Source organism: Phyllosticta citriasiana (genome assembly GCF_038021145.1).
Source record: "Phyllosticta citriasiana strain CBS 120426 chromosome Unknown IWZ02scaffold_3, whole genome shotgun sequence".
Lineage (NCBI taxonomy): Eukaryota > Fungi > Ascomycota > Dothideomycetes > Botryosphaeriales > Phyllostictaceae > Phyllosticta > Phyllosticta citriasiana.
Genome location: NW_027117280.1, coordinates 2,064,907 through 2,088,055, shown reverse-complemented (window position 1 = coordinate 2,088,055; position 23,149 = coordinate 2,064,907).

Genomic DNA, 23,149 nt, shown 5'->3' with positions numbered 1-23,149 from the left:
TCTCTTCCCGAAGGAATGCTACCACAAATTTCCTCGCTTCGCCGCTTGCCACAACGACCCTGTCGCCCCTCTCCCTCTCCCTCTCCCCTCGACCCCCCCTCGCCGAAAGAGAGATCCGGACGAACTAACCACCTGGACTACCCCTATACGACATAGCACCGAGAAACTTTCCTTGTTGTACGAGACTCTTCAGCCGGGCATCCCTACACAAACATAGACGTACGCGGCATCCCCTATAGATAACTCTATCTTGGATAGCCAATCGGCTCCAGCAAGACGTAAAATAAACAAACAATCAATCAATCAATCTCCCTCTCCTCGTCCTACCAAACACTCACCCCACCTACCTACCCAGCGAGCGATCGAGGCCTGGTGACAAAAGTAAGGCAAGTAGTGAAGCGCAGACCAGGAGCACTCAAGCGTCTCCTCCTACAGAAGCCAATCGACAAGCAGCATTCAAACTCAAACCCCAGTCCACAGAAACGCGTACGTGTCCTGTATTTGTGTACCACGCCTTCCATCACCGCAGGAATCGCAGCGTACGACACCCGACAAGACAGTGTAAGAGTAGTAGTAAGCTATAGAGTAAACACTAGACCACACCAGCTCATATATGATGGAGAACTAGAAGCACTTATAAGGGCTGTAGAGCTAGCTGCCTAGAAATGGCTAGGATGATAGATTATAGTGTACATAGATAACTAAGCTATACTATACCGCCTCTAGACCCCATCTAACCTACTAGGTTAAGGACTATAACTTTAAGCTATAGATATAGGCTACTTAATTATAGCTAGATAAGGTAGTCTTACCTTCTTATAGGCCCTAGGCTATATAGGGATTAGAGGAAACCTATAAGTAGATACCCTTATAAAGGAGGCTACTAGGTTAACCCTAGAGAATAATAACTTAAGTACTACCCTACTTAGGATATATATATAATAAAGAACTATAGTAGAATAGATAGTATATACTATATAATACTAGAGAGCATAGATAATACTATTCTAGGAGTTATATATATATAACTTCCTATCTATACTAAGGATATCTATCTAACTTCCTAAGTATAGATAACTAGAAGTATTAGCCTACTTCTAACTAAAACTAAACTATAGCTACTTTAGAGCCTACCTATTATAGTTTAGTAAGATAGACTAGGATAATTATAGATATAATAATACTACCTAATAAATACTATAACATCTTATTAGTAACTACCTACTCTATAGCTCTACTAGGAGAGAAGCTATATAGAAAGTATCGTAATAGCTATTAGATGCTAGATACTAGTAATATAAGTATATATTAGATGCTAGTAATATAAGTACATTATAACTACGCCCTTACGTGATTACTTAATAAGCTAAAGCTAATTATAACTAAGCTACATAAACCGGCTAAGCCGTATAAGCTAGTAGTACTAATAGATAATAAATACTCCTAAGGATATATAGCCTACTTAACGGCTAATAAAACTTCGTATAGTAATAAGAAGATTAATTTCTTATCTATTTTAATAACGTAACTAAAGTAGTAATTCGCGTAGTAAAGAGAGAGTTTAGTTCTCATTTCACTTCTTATATAAATATATATAGAAGATAGAAGAGTATATAGCATCTTCTATATTTATAATAATTAAGAAGACTTTACTTAACTTTATCTTTTAACTACTTAACTTTAATTAAGTTCTTTTTAATTTTATATATGTCTAACTAAGTAGATAGCCTCTAGGTAAAAGCCTATATATTAGCTACTTAATAATTTATGATAGATATAGAAGATTATTCTAGGTATTATCCCCATCCTACTTTTTTATTACCTAAGGGAGGTATTAGAATACCTAAACTAGGTATACTATATATATAGCCTAAGCCTTATATATAACCATCTATTATTTAAGAAGGAAATTTAAGTTATCTTAGTAAGGCGTATTAGTATTATCTAAGAACTAAAGAGCATTAAGTATATATTAACTATAGAAGTCTTTATAAGGCTATAGTATAGTGTATAAATATTAAGGAGGCATCCTCTCCGTACCTACTTATAAGAAAGTAGAAGACTATTCTATACGCGGATAGTATAGCTAAGAATTAAGCCTATATAACTAGTACTTAAGAGGAGTCTAGTAGTTAATAATAAATACCCTTACGCGGAGGTACTAAATTACCTTATAAATTAGAGGAAGGAAGAGGATAGGTACTCCCCTTCTTATTATAATCTTTTTACTCCCTATTACCGGTTAAGCTTAATATATAAGTATAAGAGAAAGGTCTTTTTTATATAATATAATTTTAGGTTAAAGAAGCTTTTAGGCATATTCTACTAGAAGAAGCTAATAACTATTAATCTAAGATTACTCCTCTTATAAAGGGATAAACCTAGGATATTACTATTTACGTAAAGATATAAATTAAGACTCTTAAATAAGTTATCCTTAACTTAGTAGAAAGGATTTTAAGTTATTAAACTTTATCACGTAAAGATACTATTAAGTTAATAAGTTTATAGTATTTAGAAGAGAACGGATCCTAGAAGAAGAAGAAATATATACTAAGAGTGCCTAACCTACCCGAATTAATAAATAGCTAAAACCCTATATATGAGTATTAGTAGCTCCTTATAAATAATAAAATCTATAGTAATAAGGACCACTTTAAAAGAGGTACTACTATAGATACTAAGGAAGCTATTATAAGTTACATCCTCTCTAGGATATAGGGTAAGGTAGTATAGTATTTAGTACTATTTCTTTATGTCTACGCGAAGATAGATAATCTAGTCCTTAATACTAACTTATATTACTAGCTTAAGTAAGTATTTAAGAATCCGCACTAGTGAAAGGATGTAAAGAAGAAGCTAAAGGACCTTTATTATAAAATTCCTATAGATCTTTAGAAGTTCTAGTTAGGTTATATACCTAGCTTTAGAAGCTAACCTTCTATATAAATAATAGAAAGAGGATTTTCACTCTTTATTAGATCCCCTACTATAAACTTATTTAGTAGGAATTAAATAAGACGACTCTATTTCATTTAATAAATACCTTTAAAAGGCGTACCCTATTATATAAAGTATAATTAAGTACTAAAACGGTTAAAATATATCTTTATTATCCTAGGAAGACCGTATAAAGAAATAATAATAGGAATAAGTAGGTAAATCTACTCTTTTAATAGGTAGAAGTTTAAGAGAATAGCCTTTTTTAAGGTTATTATAGAGATCTACTCCTTATATAATAACGGAAAATCTAATACGCGAAGGAAAAGCGGAACTCTAAGGTAATATTAGACCCTACTATTAATACGGAAAGTTTAGATACCTTATCTAATAGTGCCTAGAAACTAAAGTAAAGATAGTTAATACTATAATAGAAGAAGAAGGAGAAGAGTATATAATATTAGAACTATACTCTTCTTTATTAGAAAATAATAAGTCTTAGGGGAAGTCTCCTCCCTAAGATATAAGCTTAGAGCTCTATAAATTACTAATTTATAGGTAAATATTTATAAACTTATTAGAGGATACCTATTTACCGTATAAACTATAATTATAGCTAGTAGTTACGCTATACCTATTTATGCCCTAGTTAATACTAGTATAAATAGATCTAGCTTTATCTATCCTTAACTTCTTCTATAACTTAGGGAATTAGGGATTAAGAAAAGAAAGATTACTAGTAGGAACCTTAAAGTCTCTAGGTTTAACTAACGCATAAATAAGTAACTTAATTTTATTTATTATTATAATTCCGTTTCTAACATTAGCTAGTTATAACATACGCCTTTATACTAGATATTAGGCGCTATAATATTATTCTAGGCTACTAGTTCCTTATATATTATTATATTCTTCTAGATTACCGTAACTAATAACTCGTTTAGTTAGATCCTCTAGACTAAATTTCTTTTTTAAATCTTTTAAACGTTTTAAAATTATCCGTATAAAGTAAAGTTTTACGGATAAACTAATTAATTTCTTTAATATACATCTCCGACGATATTAAAGTTAATAATTAAGAAACCTTTTTTACTTCTTTTATGGAAATTAACCTACCTATAAAAATACTAATAGAAGTAGTAGATCTTTATTCTATTATACTAGATAATATTAATAAAGCCGATAGAGATAGAGCTTTTAATAAATACCTTAATGATTATTATTAGAGGCCTAAGAATAAGTCTAGACTGTTCTAGACTCTTCTAGACCTCCTCTATTACTAAGAACTTATTCCTACGGGTTCTTTTAGATTCTAGCCCTTATTCTAGATTGTCTTATTACTAAGGCCTAGAATCTTCTAGTCTAGATTAATTAGAAATCGTCTTCTATTAATAGAAGAACCTATTACTAATTACCTAGAGATAGAACTCTCTAGAATCTATAGGTTCTTCTATATAAATAACCTTAAGTAGCCTACTAGTTAGTCCTTTAAGGAAGTTCTCTTATAGTAAAGAATCTACTACATTCTCTACTATAAACTATCTACCATACGGTATATAATAAAGATATTACTTATCTTTATAGAATACCGCTAACAGGTTATAAGCCCGGCTAATAGTAATCTATAGATTACTATATAGCTTGCCTTATAATTTATAAGTAGGATTTTACTTCCTTCCCTACTTATAAGAAAGAATATACTATTCTTTCTATACTAGACCGCTCTTATAAGTAAGGCTTAGTAAGACTATCTTAGTAGATAGCTATTAAGCTAAACTTATAAAGAAGTCTAGGGAAAGCCTACTTATTTATATAAGTAAGGCATTTTTAGGGTAAGGACTAGTATCCTAAGCCCTATCCTTAGGCTCTTAGCCTATTAAATTTTTCCTAGGACCGTCGGGCCTATATCTACCTAGGATTTTATTCTAGAACCTTCTAGTAGTCTAGAATAACCTTATTTACTACCTATTCTTTACCTTTCTCCGCCTTTCTCCGGATTTCCTTACATTTCTATTAACTACGTTAATATAAGGTGTGGCTGCGCGGCCTCTATACCATATTAGGCCTAAGCGTTACCCGTTTATACTAGTTCCCGCTAGTGTCTTGGCACGAGGAACACTAAAACTTCACGACACTTTAAAACGTTTTCGACCCGCATCGACCCGAATACTTTGCTTAGTAAGCAAAGCAGTATACCGTTTTGAAGAGAAAAACTCGGCGGATAAGGATCTAAAATCAGATTCTTTATATCTCTACTCCCGGCTAAGTTATTAGAGAAAACATCGATACTCTAATAATCTCCCTACTTTCTATTAGGTGCATCAGGCCCATTAGCACCTAATAAACTTCGAGACTTCATACACTTATAGTTTCTGCTTAAAACTATAAGTACATAGAGTTTTATACTCTAAAGACCTCTATAAGGTATAAAATCTTTAATATACCTTAAGAAAGAAACATCTTCTACTAGGAAATATGGGAAAAGAATTCCCTAGCATTCCTAAACTTAAAGGCCCTGAGAACTAGGAGTCTTAGCGATCTACTATAAATGATATAGTGATTGTAGAAGGGCTAAAAGCCTATCTAGACTCTAAATCTTAACCTAAAGTAGAAGATCCTACCTAGGAGGTTAATAATACTAGAATAAGGACTTTCATTAGGACCTCTATAGATCCTAAACTTTATTCTAGCATTGCCCATTATAGAACTACAAGTTCTATAGGAGAAGCCCTTAGAAAAAGATGCGAATCTAAGGGACTTTTATGGGAAGTCTCACACTTTATAAGGCTACTAAGCCTTAAAGATACGGGAGATATTAATACCTAGGTGGCTAATCTATTAGATGAGATAACCCTATTATCTTAGACTAAGATGGCCTTAACGGAGAGGCAGAAACTAGGTGTATTCTTTAGTAATATACCTAGTAGCTATTCTTTATAGAGCGCCGTAGCCCAGCTAGGGCTAAAAGAAGAGACTACTCTAGACTACCTTATAGAGTGTCTAGTAGAAGAGTCTCGGCGCCGAGAACTAGAAGAAGAAAGTAATACTGCCCTTATTACTATAACTAGTAATAAAGGGAAATCTTCTTCTAAAAAGAACGCCTCTACTTATAATAATAAGAGTACTAAGAAGTGCTCTTATTATAAAAAGAATGGCCATCTAGAAAAGGACTGCTATAAAAGAGCTAGGAATTTAAAGGGTAAAGAAAATAATAGTAGTCCTACGGATTTAGAGGATACCCTATACATTACGGGTTATACCTCTTATTTTACCGCGGGTCCCGGCCTAAATAACTAGATTCTAGACACCGGCGCTATAGCCTATATGTCTAGACATAAAGATCTCTTTACTTCTTTAAAAGAAGTAAATTTACCTATAAAACTAGGTAAAGGAGAGATCTATGCTAAAGGAATAGGTACTATACCTATTACCTTTAAGTACGCTAATAGAAGGATAAATCTAACCCTTCTAGACGCTCTCTATATCCCCGATTTATCTATAAATCTTATCTCTATATCTAGGCTATATATACATGGTATATATCTAGATATAAAGAACTTAAGACTTATAGATAAAAGAGAGCAGATATATGCCGAAGTTTTACTTTAGAATAACCTATTTATACTACCTAAGGTAGAATCTACTATAAATTACTCATATATAGTAGATTTAAACCTATAGCATAATAGGTTAGAGTATATAAACTTAGAAGCTCTTAGGGCACTACTACCTATTAAGGGTAGTAAAATAGACTATTCTATATGCCCTTTAGCTAAATCTAAGCGTACTATATCTACTATACTAGTAGCGGTCTCTAAACCTTATAAGAAGATAGGTCTAGATATCGTAGGACCTATTACTCCTAAGGGAATAGGGGGATACTATCACGAATCGTTAAGCGGCTAATATATAGGCTTTTACCTAAAGGCTATCTACTTAGTCGGATGTATATAAAATTAAAAGAACTTAATTAAAGTTAAGTAGAGAAGAGATAAAGTTAAGTAAAGTCTTATTAATTATTATAAATATAGAAGATGCTATATACTCTTCTATCTTCTATATGTATTTATATAGGAAGTGAAATGAGAACTAAACTCTCTCTTTACTACGCGAATTACTACTTTAGTTATGTTATTAAAATAGATAAGAAATTAATCTTCTTATTACCGCGTAAAGTTTTATTAGCTATTAAGTAGGCTATATATCCTTAGTAGTATTTATTATCTATTAGTACTACCGGCTTATACGGCTTAGCCGGTTTATGCGGCTTAGTTATAATCATCTTTAGCTTATTAAGTAATCGCGTAAGGGTATAGTTATAATATGCTTACGTTACTAGCGTCTAATAGCTATTATATCGCGTCTAATAGCCGCGTCTAATAGCTATTACGACATTCCCCCCCTAATAGGAAGCCTAAGTTAGCTTATTAGGTGCTTATATAGATAACTAACTAGTGTTATTTCGGTAAGGGCGTAAAGTATAGGACTACTAGGTATATCTTATTATTAGGGTTATAGTTTAACTAACCTTCTTTACTACTACCCTTTCTATAATAACTAATCTTCCTTATATTAACTTTTCCTATAATAATAATCCCCTATCATTACATCTTCCCTCTCTTACTTAAGTAATAATAGTAAGTTATTACGTTTACGGTGAGTCCTTAGTTTAAAACGCTTAACTAATTATCGCGCGATAGTATCTAATTAATCTTATTACTTAAAGCGCCTTAAAGGCAATATAATGCCTTAAGAGGATGCTAAGGCTACTTAGAATCGTCGCGTAATATATTACGCGTAATTAGCCGATCGTTAGTATATCTAGAGTTTTAAAAAGGTGAAGTAAAGCTAACTAGGCTAGGTATAGTACCTAGCTCCTAAGAGCTAGCATATATTACTATTCTACCTATAGATCCTCGCGTGAATGTTACGCATACTAATATACCTACTACGCCTACTTTACTCTTATATACATGTTCTAGTAGCTATTATGCTAACGCGCTATTAAGTATACCTTTATATAAGGGTAATAATAGTAGCATTATTTATCTAGCCGCTTTACCTACGGAATTACTAGCGTAACCTTTAGATTAGGACTTAGAGGTAGATGCTTCTAATAAGATTATAGTCTTCATCCCGTATAAGGCCTTTAAAAAACTCGCTAAGGTGTATATTACTGCTTACTTATCTTCGCGTAATAGCTAACTTATTATAGAAATCCCTTAGTAGTAATAAAACTAGCTAACGCGTAATATATATGTTAGGCCTTAGTAACTTAGCTTATTATACTATCATCCTAGTTTCTAAGGACCGTTTTAACATTATGTCTACGGAATCTCATAGCTTTTCGCGCGATGCTTACTTAATTTAATATATAGGTATTAATTAAGCTACTAGTTATACTAAGTACTAGGATAATCTCTCTACTTACGTCTTCTATAGTTACTATAAGTTACTAGGTTTCTTATAGGGTTATTACGCGAACTGCGTCTAGGGTACTAGTAACCTTAACTATACCGTAAGTAACCTTACTAGTACTTATCCTCCTAATTAATATAAAAGACGTAAGGATAAGATATAGCCTAGAGAGTACCTTACTCTTCGCCGCGTAATAGATAACTAGGTTAATAGCTTTCTCTAGGGCTCTATTAAAGGTATAATAAGGCCTAAACTTAAGAAGTCGGCTCTAATTCCTACTAAAGAGGAGGAAGAGGAGTAGGGGTATAAAAGATAAGGAATAAAATTAAAATAGGGGATAGGATAGATAAGGATAAATTAGTTTATACGGATAAGGGTTATTTACTATAGTATTAGAGGATTCTCTTTACTAGAGTATAGGCGGGTTAGTCGTCCGATTACGTTTCTTCCCATGATTCTTATTAGAGGAAGGCTCTTTTCTACTTTTCTAGGTTCTTTAGTAGTCTAGGGGTAGAAGGATTAGTAGTATAGAAGTCCTCTACTTTTTAGGGGGCCCTAATAAAAGAACTTACTACATACTACTTATTATCTTAATTATATCCTACCTATTAAACCTAATACTTTAAAGTTCTATAAGTAACCTTACTTACGCGGATAAAGTTAACTTCCTATTCTTACTAGTTATTAATAATCTCGGGTTTTAGTTCCGTATATCTCTATTATAGTAATAGGTCTATAGCTACTTTACGTAGGTAATTAGTATAGAAAAGGTTTATTACCTTTATGCTTTCTAGAAGATCTAGTTCGTACGAATAATCTTTTATTCTAGTAACCTTAAATGGTCCTACGTTAGGAGCGTCTAATTTTAGATTTAGCTAGTCTATTATCTAGCTAGTCTTCTTAATATAAATAAAGTCTCTAATGTTAAAGTTAGGTATATGACGGTATTTATTAGCTTATTAGTAGTTCTTTTCTTATAATTATTAAATTAATTTATAGGCGTACTTATAGGCCTCTTATCTTCTTTTTTAGAGAGACTAAGCTATAGACTATGCTCTGCCTTCTAGTAAAGTAATTATCATCGTGTAAGTAGTCTAGTCATAATATATACATAGTAAGAAGCTAAGATCTATTTTAGCTAGTATAAGACCTATAGCCTCATATAGAAGGGTAGCCTAAGCTAGGTCTATTAATAGTAGAAGGTTAGACTAGTTATTTTAATAGTAATTAATAAAGGGTTATAGTCGGCGCATAAGAACCTAATTAACTATCTTAGTAATTCTGTTTATCTAAGAGTGATAGGCTAAATTAAAGTGTTATTTAATACTAGTTAACTTATATAGCTCCTACGTAAAGGCTAAAATAAACTAAGGACCTTAATCTAATAGTATACTTTTAGGATTTCCGAAAATTTAGTAGACGTAATTATAAAAAAGTTAAGATACTCCTTTAGTATAGATTTTCTTCATATAAGGTAAACTAAAGGTTCTTTAGGATAACTAGTCTATAATAATAAGGATATAATTAAATCCCTTTTAGTCTTACGGCATCTCTTTAAAATCTATAGCTAGGTGTTACTAGGGACGGTTAGGAATTAGTAGAGAATATAGAAGGCTAGGTATCTTATTAGTAAATTCATAGTTCTAGTAGTAAATATAGTAGTTTCGGCTATATCTCTTAATTATGTAAGTCTAGCTAGGCTAGTAATAGTATTACTATACTAGCTTTTACATTTTATTAATTCTAGGATAGGTAGTAATATAAGTAGTATATATTACTTTAATTATTCTTACGCGAAGGTTATCCTAGTTAGGAATAACTAATACGCTATAGTAAAGAAGTAATCTATCCTATAACTTCTAATATGATTCGTTTTCCGGTTAAAGACGGGCTATTTCCCTCTATAGTTTAAGATCTAGGTTTTCTCTATTCACGCGGAGGAGCTTATTAAGGAAAATTATTAGTAAAGAAACTTCCGGCTCTATCATTATAAGTAGGACTACCTAGGAAGTAGGAATGAGATACTACTCTTATATAGCCTTTAATTTCTCTTTTTAAGTCTTAAGTTACTCTTACTTTCTTATAAGAATATCTATAATAATGTTTTCCTTTCCTAGTTAGTAGGTAAACTAGACTTAGTACTTAGTGAGTTACTTAGCCTATCTTACTTATCGTACGGATAATTAGTACTTAGAAGTAAAGTGTTCTAATGCTTAATAGTCTATAATTATAAGAAAAGGTTTATAAAGGCCTATAAGTATAGATCTCTATTCCTCTAGTCCTTATATAATAGCTAGGAGTTCTTTATTAGGTATTCTATAGTAGAGTTTAGCGTCTAACATTACCTTAGAATAAAAGGATACCGGTTTCTATTTATAATCTTTTTAATATTATGATAGGACTCCCGTAACTACTCTATTACTTACATCTATTTCTGTATAAGTATCTAAAGTTAGATTATAGTTTATAAGTAGTAATTTACTATATATTAGTTTCTTAAGGTTTCTAAAAGATTCTTCCTTAACTAGTCTAAGTTATCGCTACTTTACTTTTAAATATAGTTTCTCTAGTAGCCGGCTAATTCGTCCGTAGTTAGGAAGGAATCTTTAATAAAAGTTATAGAATCCTAAGAAAGACTAAAGAGATTAAAGGGTTATAGGTAATTACTAGGTATGAATAGGTTTAATTTTTTACGGGTCTATTAATATACCCTTAGTAGAGATGATATATCCTAGAAATTTCGTGCGAGTAGTTAAGAACTTACTCTTTTTTATATCGGCTTATAGTCCCCCTCTACGTAATCATTATAGAACTTTAATAACGTGTTAAGTATAATTATACGGGTTTTTAGAAATAATAAGAATATCGTCTATAAAAGCGATAATGAAATCATCTAAATAGTTAAATAGAACTTAGTTAATAAAATATTAAAAAGTAGTAGGCCTATTACTTAGCCTAAAAGGTAAAACGCGGTATTTAAATAATCTATATCTTATATAGAAGGTAGTATATTCTTTAGACTACTTTTAAAGGCGGATTTAATAGAAAGCTTATTAAATATCTAGTTTTATGTAGACCTTTCCCTTACCTACTCTCTATAAGAGTTCTAAGATAAGAGGTAAAGGATATAAGTCCTTCTTTATCTAATCATTTAACTATTAGTAGTTAATATAAATTCGCTAACCACCTCCGGGTTTTTTTACTACTAATACTAGAGAGGCGTAGGGTGCGTAGCTCTTAGTAATAAATCCTTTCTTTAAGTTCTCTTAGACGTATTCCTTTACTACGGTTAGCTATTCTAGGGACATCCTATAGAGGGGACTTATTAGTAAGCGTAGAGAATCCTTATGCATAAGAGAAATTTAATGATTAACTCCTATATAATAGGGTAGTAGCTAATTAGATTCTTATTTTAAAAAGATATCGCGGTAGTTTTTATACTTAGAGGGTAAATAATTATTAAGGTATTCATTAAAAGCTTTATCTTTATTAGCTTCGTTAATATCATTAAGTATAATAGAATAGAGGTTTACTACTTCTATTAGTATTTTTATAGGTAGGTTAATTTCTATAAGAAAGGTGAAAAAGGTTTCTTAATTATTAACTTTAATATCATCGGAGATATATATTAAAGAAACTAATTAGTTTATCCGTAGATCTTTACTTTATGTAGATAATTTTAGAACTTTTAAAAGATTTAAAAAAGAAATTCGGTCCGGAGGATCTAACTAAACGAGTTATTAGTTACGGTAATCCGGAAGAATATAATAATATATAAGGAACTAGTAGCCTAGAATAATATTATAGCGCCTAATATCTAGTATAAAGGCGTATATTATAACTAGCCGATGTTAGAAATAGAATTATAATTAATAAATAAAATTAAGTTACTTATTTATGCGTTAGTTAAACCTAGAGACTTTAAGGTTCCTACTAGTAATCTTTCTTTTCTTAATCCCTAATTCCCTAAGTTATAGAAGAAGTTAAGGATGAATAAAGCTAGATCCGTTTATACTAGTATTAACTAGGGCATAAACGGGTATAGCGTGACTACTAGCTATAATTATAGTTTATATAGTAAACGGGTATCCTCTAATAAGGTCATGAATGTTTACCTATAAATTAGTAATTTATAGAGCTCTAAGCTTATATCTTAGGGAGGAGACTTCCCCTAAGACTTATCATTTTCTAATAAAGAAGAGTACGGTTCTAATATTATGTACTCTTCTCCTTCTTCTTCTATTATAGTATTAACTATCTTTACTTCGGTTTCTAGGCACTATTAGATAAGGTATCTAAACTTTCTATATTAATAGTAGGGTCTAATATTACCTTAGAGTTCCGCTTTTCCTTTATGTATTAGATTTTCCGTTATTACGTAAGGAGTGGGTCTCTATAATGATCTTAAAAAAGGCTACTCTCTTAAACTTCTACCTATTAAAAGAGTAGATTTACCTACTTATTCCTATTATTATTTCTTTACGTAGTCTTCCTAGAATGATGAAGATATATTTCTACTATTTTAATACTTAATCATACTTTATGCGATAGGGTATACCTTTTAAAGGTATTCTTTAAATGAGATAGAGTCATCTTATTTAATTCCTACTAAATGAGTTTATAGTAGGGGATCTAATAAAGAGTAAAAATCCTCTTTCTATTATTCGTATGGAAGATTAGCCTCTAAAGCTAGGTATATAAACTCTAACTAGAACTTCTAAAGATCTATAGAAATTTTATAATAAAGGTCCTTTAGCTTCTTCTTTACATCCTTTTACTAATATAGATTCTTAAATACTTACTTAAGCTAGTAATATAAGTTAGTATTAAGAACTAGATTATCTATCTTCATATAAGCATATAAAAATAGTACTAGATACTATACTACCTTACCCTATATCCTTAAGAGGATGTAACTTATAATAGCTTCCTTAGTATCTATAGTAGTACCTCTTTTAAAGTAGTCTTTATTACTACGGATTTTATTATTTATAAGTAGCTACTAATACTTATACGTAGGGTTTTAGCTGTTTATTAATTCGGGTAGGTTAGGCACTCTTAGTATATATTTCTTCTTCTTCTAGGATCTATTCTCTTCTAAATACTATAAACTTATTAACTTAATAGTATCTTCACGCGATATTATTTAATGACTTATAATTCTTTCTACTAAGTTAAGGATAACTTATTTAAGAGTCTTAATTTATATCTTTACGCTAATAGTAATATCCTATATTTATCCCTTTATGAGGGGGGTAATCTTAGATTAATAGTTATTAGCTTCTTCTAGTAGAATATGCCTAAAAGCTTCTTTAACCTAAAATTATATCGCGTAAAAAAGATATTTCTCTTATACTTACATATTAAGCTTAACCGGTAATAGGGAGTAAAAAGATTATAATAAGAAGGGGAATACCTATCCTCTTCCTTCCTTAGATTTATAAGGTAATTTAGTACCTTCACGTGAGGGTATTTATTATTAACTACTAGACTCCTCTTAAGTACTAGTCATGTAGGCTTAATTCTTAGCTATACTATCTACGCATAGAATAGTCTTCTACTTTCTTATAAGTAGGTACGGGGAGGATACCTCCTTAATGTTTATACGCTATACTATAGCCTTATAAAGACTTCTATAGTTAATATATACTTAATACTCTTTAGTCTTTAGATAATACTAATATGCCTTACTAAGATGACTTAAATTACCTTCTTAAATAATAGGCGGTTATATATAAGGCTTAAGCTATATATATAGTATGCCTAGTTTAGGTATTCTAATACCTCCCTTAGGTGATAAAAAAGTAGGACGGGGATAATACCTAGAATAATCTTCTATATCTATCATGAATTATTAAGCGGCTAATATATAGGCTTTTACCTAAAGGCTATCTACTTAGTTAGACGTATATAAAATTAAAAGAACTTAATTAAAGTTAAGTAGAGAAGAGATAAAGTTAAGTAAAGTCTTATTAATTATTATAAATATAGAAGATGCTATGTACTCTTCTATCTTCTATATATATTTATATAGGAAGTGAAATAAGAACTAAACTCTCTCTTTACTACGTGAATTACTACTTTAGTTATGTTATTAAAATAGATGAGAAATTAATCTTCTTATTACCGCGCGAAGTTTTATTAGCCGTTAAGTAGGCTATATATCCTTAGTAGTATTTATTATCTATTAGTACCGCCGGCTTATACGGCTTAGCTAGTTTACGCGGCTTAGTTATAATTATCTTTAGCTTATTAAGTAATCGCGCGAGGGCGTAGTTATAATGTGCTTACGTTACTAGCGTCTAATAGCTATTACGTCGCGTCTAATAGCCGCGTCTAATAGCTATCGCGATAGATATACCTACTATATAGCCTTTATAGACTATTATAGTAGGTTTACATAGGTATTCCCCCTATTTACTAAAGGAGAAGCCTATAATAAGATAGTTTACTATCTTAAACTTATAGAGCCGCATGGTAAAGTCTAGTCTTTAAGGCTAGATAATAGCCTAGAATATTAGGGAACTTAGCTAGATTTACTAGCTAAAAATAAAGGAATAACTCTAGAAAAGAGTTCTCCTTATAGCCTAGAGTAAAACGGGCTTATAGAGAGGACATATGGGTTAATAGATACTATTACCTGTTACCTTCTCTTAAATTCTAAGGTCCCTCTTACCTTCTAGCTAGAGGCTAATAAAACCGCTACTTATATTCTAAACCGGACCTCTAAGAAGTCCCTAGAGGGTATTTCGCCTCTAGCCCGGCTAAATATAGCTAAGGGTAGGTCTCCTACTATAAATCTCTCTTATATAAAGACTTTCGGAAGTAAAGTCTTTATAAACATCCCTAGAGAAAAGCGTACTATATCCTCTAAGTATTCTCCACGCTCTAGGCCTAGTATATTATTAGGCTTTAAGGGGGAGCATATTTATAGATGCTAGGATATAGAAAAATAAGCTATTATACGCACTAGGGATGTTACCTTTAAAGAGGATGAATTTCCTTCTCCCTATACTAAAACTATAGAAGATAAGGAAGATATAGACTATACTAAGCCTATATTTCCTTCTTCTATAACTAGTCCTCCTAATAGACTAAGATCTAGGTCTATAACTACTATAGATACTAGTAGGGAGGAGCCTAGGAGAAGTAAGCGCCTTAGAGAAAAATCCTCTAAGGAATCGACTACTATAGAGGCTACTATTAATAGCCCTATAGAAGAAGTACCTCATCCTCTTAGAGAGACCTTTAAAGAGGTTAGAATCCCTAGTAGTAGCAGCTATGTTACTATAGAAGGCCTAAGTAATATAGAGGAAGATATCTCTTGTTACTTACTCTATAGTAATAGGGAACCTACTACTTATAGTCAGGCTATTAATTCTCCTAATAGCCTAGACTAGTAGAGAGCTATGCGGGAAGAATATAATTCCCTTATTAAGAATTAAACCTAGATCTTAGTAGACCCGCCTAAGGATAATAAAATTCTTAGAGGTAAATAGGTCTATAAGATTAAAACTAATAATAAGGGAAATATTACCCGCTATAAGGCTAGATGGGTAGTATAAGGCTAAAATTAGGAGTATAGTATAAACTATAAAGAGACTTTTAGTCCTATAGTCTTACCTATAGTTTTACGCCTACTACTAAGCCTTTCTACCTATTTAGACCTAGAAATCGTACATATAGACGTCGAAACCGCCTTCCTAATTAGGAAAATAAATGAAGACGTCTATGTACATTAACCTACAGGCTTTAAGCTTAATAATAAAGTCTATAAATTAAAGAAAGCTCTCTATGGCCTAAAATAAGCCCCTAGGGCATGGGCAGCCTGTTTTAGCCACTTCTTAGAAGAGAACGGCTATAAACAGCTTCTATCTAAGGCCTGCTTATATACTAAGACCTTTAAAGAAGGCTTATTTATATGGGTCTTAGTATACGTAGACGATATCCTACTTTTTAGTAAGGATATATCTATTATTAATTCTTTTAAAGAATTAATAAGGTCTAGGTTTACTATTAAGGACCTAGGACCTATTTCCTATTATTTAGGAATCTAAGTCACCCGGGATAGGTCTAAAAAGACTATATCTTTATCATAGGAAGGCTATCTTTCTAAAGTCTTAGAGACTTTCTCTCTAAGCTCTATTACGCCTTCTAAGACTCCTTATTTATATAAGGAGCTTCCTAGACCACCCGCGGACTATTAGGCTAGTGAAGAACTTATTAAAGAGTATAGATCTTTAATAGGCTCTCTTCTATATGCTATAGTCTATACTAGGCCTAATATAGCTTATATACTAGCTTCTTTAAGCTAGTATTTAAGCTGCCCTCTAGTAGAGCACCTTAGAGCTACTAAAAGAGTCTTATCCTATCTAAAAGGAACTAAAGATTATACTATTACCTATAAGGGTACTAGTTTTAATCTAGAATCCTACTCCGACTCTAACTTAGGGAATGAGCTTAATAGACATTCTCTAGTAGCTTATATTATTTACTCTACTAATGGGCCTATAGCCTAGAAGGCTAGTAGACTAACCTATGTCTCTATTTCTACTATAGAGGCAGAATACATAGGTTATAGTATACTAGCTAAGGTTATCCTTTATATTAAAGGATTTTTAGAAGAGTTAGGTTATAAAGACCTTATACCTACTCCTATAGTCCTTAAAGGGGATAACATACCGGCTATAGCTGCTACGGAAGATGCTACTAAAAAGTCTAAGAATATAGACATAAGGTATCACTTCTTAAGGCAGCTAGTTAAGGAAAATCTTATAAGATTCTCCTATATCTCTACTAAAGAGATGCCTGTAGACGCCTTAACTAAGGTACTTACTAAGGCTCTCTTTACTAAATTCCTCTCTATTACCCTGCGTAATAAGTTAGGGGGAGTGTTAGAGGCCTAAGAATAAGTCTAGACTATTCTAGACTCTTCTAGACCTCTTCTATTACTAAGAACTTATTCCTTCGGGTTCTTTTAGATTCTAGCCCTTACTCTAGATTGTCTTATTACTAAGGCCTAGAATCTATAGGTTCTTCTATATAAACATCCTTAGGTAGCCTACTAGTTAGTCCTTTAAGGAAGTTCTCTTATAGTAAAGAATCTACTACATTCTCTACTATAAACCATCTACCATACAGTATATAATAAAGATATTACTTATCTTTATAGAATACCGCTAACACTACTAGACGACCGTAACTATAAAATCTAGGATACCCCTATACCGCCTAGCCTACCGCCTACTTAACTCGCTAATAAACCTAAGGAAATAGACTAGGATACCCCTATACCGTCTAACCTACTACCTACTTAACTAGCTAATAAACCTAAGGAAATAGACTAGGATTTCCCTATAAGCCCTCTCCCTCTATTATCCCTACTACTTATTATACTAGGCCTAATTAAGAAATAGTATACTAAGCTAAAGAGAATGATCCCCGTAGATACTTCTAAACCTAACCCTACCTACTAAGGAAAAAGGACTAGGGTTAGATTTCATCCGAACTTTAATACTACCTAGGAGGTAATTAATATAGCCCTCTCTTATATCCTATATGTAACGAACCTTACATATAATATAAGTAAAAAGTAAAGACTCTATAACCTTAGTAACGTCCTATGGGATTATACTAAGATAGGTCGCGTAGGTAATACGTTATTAGTACTTACTACTTAAGTTTACTCCCTTAAAAATACTACTTATACGCTAGGAGTAAAGGTTTACTAGCTATAAAAGCTAGTTATCCTTCCTATAAACCTAGCTAAACCATTATATGTAACCTAAGCCTAGAAAGTAACTCCTACTAAAAAACTAAACATAATAACTCCTTACCTAAAGATAACTATAAAGCTAGCTACTACTCCCCTAAAGACCCTACGGGACATGTAGGTTATTATCTAGTAATAAAGCCCCTTCTAAGACTTTAACCCTCTCTCTATATAAAATAACATTAATAATACCTTTAAGAACGCAGGCATATCTAGCCCTATTATGTTAATAGTAATACGTATAGAGAAGGGTAACATCCTACTTACTAGCTTACCCTAGTACGACTCTAAATTCCTTACCTCTTATAAGGACCTCTTTACTTACCTATTCCTAGATACTATAGTCTAGGAGAACTAAACCTAGCATAAGGTTATTACCTATAGCATCCCTATAGAAGACCTATGCTTACTTAATATTAGATAATTTATTATAGAAGAGGTCTATACCTTTAATCCTAGCCTTTCTATTATTAGAACTCTATACTAGCTCACTTCGGCCGAAAGAAGGGCTACCTAAAAAGTAGGGTTAGTCATTATAGCCTTCTATATAGTAAAAGAGGTAGAGATAGCTATCTTAAAGCTATTCTATCTTATAGGAGTAAGTATTAGGGTTATAAAGCTCCTTAAGATTACTCTAGATATATAAAATACGAAATGTTAAGCATTTAGCTATAGCTCCTCTAGGTGTCGTAATAGGACTAAATACTTACTATATACTAGCCCCTACGCTATAGAGAAGCATGACTATAAATACTATATAAAGAGAGGTATAATATATACCTATATAGCGTTAAAGTATAGTAACTATAATAGTACTTATTACTTCTAGGACCTAAACTATCCCTATTATCTAATAAAGCCATCCCCCTAGCATAAATATTAGGTAACCTTAAAGTTATGTAAGTTAACTTAAACCGGAATACCTAGGCTATAGAAGTAGCACTCTAGGATACTATCTAATTAGGCATCTACCTAATATTTATCTAGGAACTCTAGATAATACTATAAGATAATATAGCTAATATATAATTAATCTCTCACCCCTCTATAATATAAATTCTCCTAACCTCCCTATAGGGCTCCTATCCTTAGATGATGCTCTACCTAAATAAATCCCTTTCCTAAGTCTAGGTAAATCCTTACCTAGATATTTTCCCTAGCCTAGACTGCCTTACTATTAATTTAACCTACGGAGAAGATACTATCCGCGTAGTTAATATCTATAATAAGGTAGAATAAGGTAACCTATCCTCCCTACGTATAATAGAAAGAGTTATTAAGTATAGCCCCCCTACTATACTAACTATCTACGTAGGGGACTTTAACGAATACTATCTAATATAGGACCTACTCTCCCCCTAATCTCATAAAGTAGAAGCTCTATATAAATAGATTAAGGAAAACCGCCTTAAACTCTAAAACTAGCCTAGAGTAGGTACCTTCTTTCGTATAGGGATAGAAAGGGAAATAGTTATTAACCTATCCCTATATACTCTAATAATTGCCGCTTAAGTGATTAACTAGTAGTTATAAGAGAACCCCCTATCTAACTATAATGCTATTCTCTTTACTATCGCGTATGATGAGTTTTAGGATATACTAATACCTCTACTACGGTTTAATGTTAAAAAAGCTAACTAGGCGTAATATAGGTAAATCGTCTAAGAAGAGTTAAATAAGATTATTATTCTACTTATCTAAGCCCTTCCTAATAGGGCATAATATATACTCTCTAGTAGGACCTTATAAGAGGACCTAGACTAACTTAGACGAAGCCTTATAAAGGTAATAGAGATAGTAGCTAAATATAGCATCCTATAGTTAATACCTAGATAGTAATAAAAACTATAGTAGTCCCTACTCCTTATAGCCTTAAGGATAACTACTATATAAGTAAGGTATAGGGTATATTAGGACTAAGTTACATATATATAAGCATAGAATACGTATAACACAGCTATTAAGTAGGTAAAATAAGAGCACTAGAATAACTTCCTTATAAAAGAAACACCCTAGTCTATCTATAAGGTAATAGTATATATGAAATTAACCCGATCTAAGTAGATCCCCTAGATACGTAACCTTTAAGATTAACTCTAATCATTATATGATAGTAAGTATACCACCTTCTATTAGAAACTCTTCCCCCTACTACTATACGTCCCCCTACGTAACTAGATAAACTATAAGGAAGGGCTATAGGACTAGCCCTCCCTTATAGATAAGGAAGTATAGTATGCCTACTCTTATAAGATTAAAGGCACTACCCCTAGGCTAGACTAGATCTACTAAAGGATAATTACTAAGGCGTATAACACTTCTCCTAGAAAATTCACCTAGGTATACTAAACCTTCTTTACGTACGGATACTACCTAGAATGCTAGAGAGAAGCGGTAGGAGTAATACTTAAGAAACTAGGGAAACCTAATTATATAGACCTAAAAGCGTATAGAGTTATCTCCCTACTTAACTACCTAGGAAAAGTTCTTAAATACATTATAGTAAAATGTCTTAGAGTGCTTATAGAAGCTACCTACCTCCTATACCTATCCTAAATAGGCGGATAACTATAGAAGTTAGCGATTAATATAGTAATAATCCTTATATATATTATCTAGGACGAGAGGAGGGTATAGTATAAGATATTAACCCTATTCCTTAACGTACGAGGCGCCTTTAATTATATAGCCTATAATTAGCTCTTATATATAATAGGGGAAATTAGGCTCCCTACTTCCCTCCTAGTATAGGTAAAGATATTTACTAGTAGTTAATAACTCTAGATCTCCTTTAATAGCTAATAAGAAGACCTTTATCTAATAGTTTTAGGAATTCCCTAAGGAAGCCTAGTCTCCCTAATCCTATTTCTTATCTATATATAAAAGCTCTCTTCCCCTTACTTAGTAAGATTCCTCTTATACATTAATAATGTTTTAATTATAATCTCCTTAATGAGTTAGAAGAAAAACGTATAGATCCTCTAGTGGGAAGTAACCTAGCTCTTCTTACTTAGAACCTAGTATGCCGTTAACTTTAATAAAGATAAAATAGACCTTATCTATTTTATAAGCTTAGATAAGGCTAAGGTAGCCATAATTATACTCCTAGGAGATTATATAGTAAAGCTAAAGTAACTCGTCTAATAGCTTAGGATATAGTTTAATATATACCTATTATTCCGGTAGTATATAATAATTTAAAATACCTAAGTAAAGTAATTACTTAGATAACTTATATAGCTAGCTAATATATAATATAGACTATCCCCTACTACCGTCTAATAGCTATACCTTATATATATATAAAGTATAGTAGATTATAGGTCCCTAGTTTTCTAGTAAGTTAGTAGATCTAAGATACTTAGATGAATACTTTAAAATAGTAGACTATACTAAATCCTAGGAGCCTTTTATACCTCCCTAATTATTCCTATAGAAATTAAAGTAGGCCTTCTCCCCCCCTACCTTAGGAGGAATATATTACTTTAAGCGTACGCTATAAGACTCTTTAAACTTAGTTACTAATACCTAGTACGCATAATTATTAATAAGTTTAAACTAGAGAGTATACTAGGATGCTAGATATAACTTAAACATGTCTAGAACATAATTTTAGACCTAGTAATAGGTACTAAAAGCCCGATTAAGCATGGTTCCTTTCCCCTATAGAAAAAGACTACGCTGTATAAAGTTAAGATTAGCTACCTCTAAAAGGAATAAGAAGCCTAAGTATACATTAGATATATAGGATATATAACTTAAGTAGTCATCCTATATTCTAACGCTTTATCTATCCTAAAAGGAAATAGAGTAGGTATAGAGATTATAGCGTACGACACCTAATAAGATAGTATAAGAGTAGTAGTAAGATATAGAGTAAATACTAGACTATACTAGCTTATATATAATGGAGAACTAGAGGTACTTATAAGGGCTATAGAGCTAGCTACCTAGAAATAGCTAGGGTGATAGATTATAGTATATATAGATAACTAAGCTATACTATACCGCCTCTAAACCCTATCTAACCTACTAGGTTAAGGTCTATAACTTTAAGCTATAGATGTAGGCTACTTAATTATAGCTAGATAAGGTAGTCTTACCTTCTTATAGGCCCTAGGCTATATAGGGATTAGAGGAAACCTATAAGTAGACGCCCTTATAAAGGAGGCTACTAGGCTAACCCTAGAGAATAACTACTTAAGTACTACCCTCCTTAGGATGCACGTATAATAAAGAACTATAGTAGAATAGATAATATATACTATATAATACTAGGAAGCATAGATAATACTATCCTAGGGGTTATATATACGTAACTTCCTACCTATACTAAGGACGTCTATCTAACTCCCTAAGTATAGATAACTAGAAGCATTAGCCTACTTCTAATTAAAACTAAACTACGGCTACTTTAGAGCCTACCTAGTATAGTTTAGTAAGATAGACTAGGATAATTATAGCTATAATAATACCACCTAATAAATACTATAACACCTTATTAGTAACTACCTACTCTATAGCTCTACTAGGAGAGAAGCTATATAGGTAGTATGTAAGGCGTATAATAATAATAGTAGGAAAATAGCCTCTATACCCTATAGAGAGCTATTCTAAGGAGATGTCGGTTAATAATTTATACTTAAATTCATATGTTAGATGAAGGTTTCTACTAGGGTATAGCACATGTAAATAGTAGACTAAGGGAAAAAAGAAGAGTAAAAAGAAGAGGAGAGAATCTATTCTAATCTCTACTAGTAGAGCGAATAATAAGCTCTATAATCCCTCTACTTATAGTTCCTATAGGTACTACCCTAGAACCCCTCTAACCGAAGATAATTAAGGAAAGGACCCCTTTATCTATAATCTACCTAATACCCTCTAGGCTTATACCCCTTATCTACCTTATATAGAGCCTCTACTAAGACCCTAGCCCTCTAGATTAGAAAGGCATTAACATAGCTTAGATAACTACTCCGTAACTACTCTAGCTAAATCCTCCTACTCCTAATAATAATT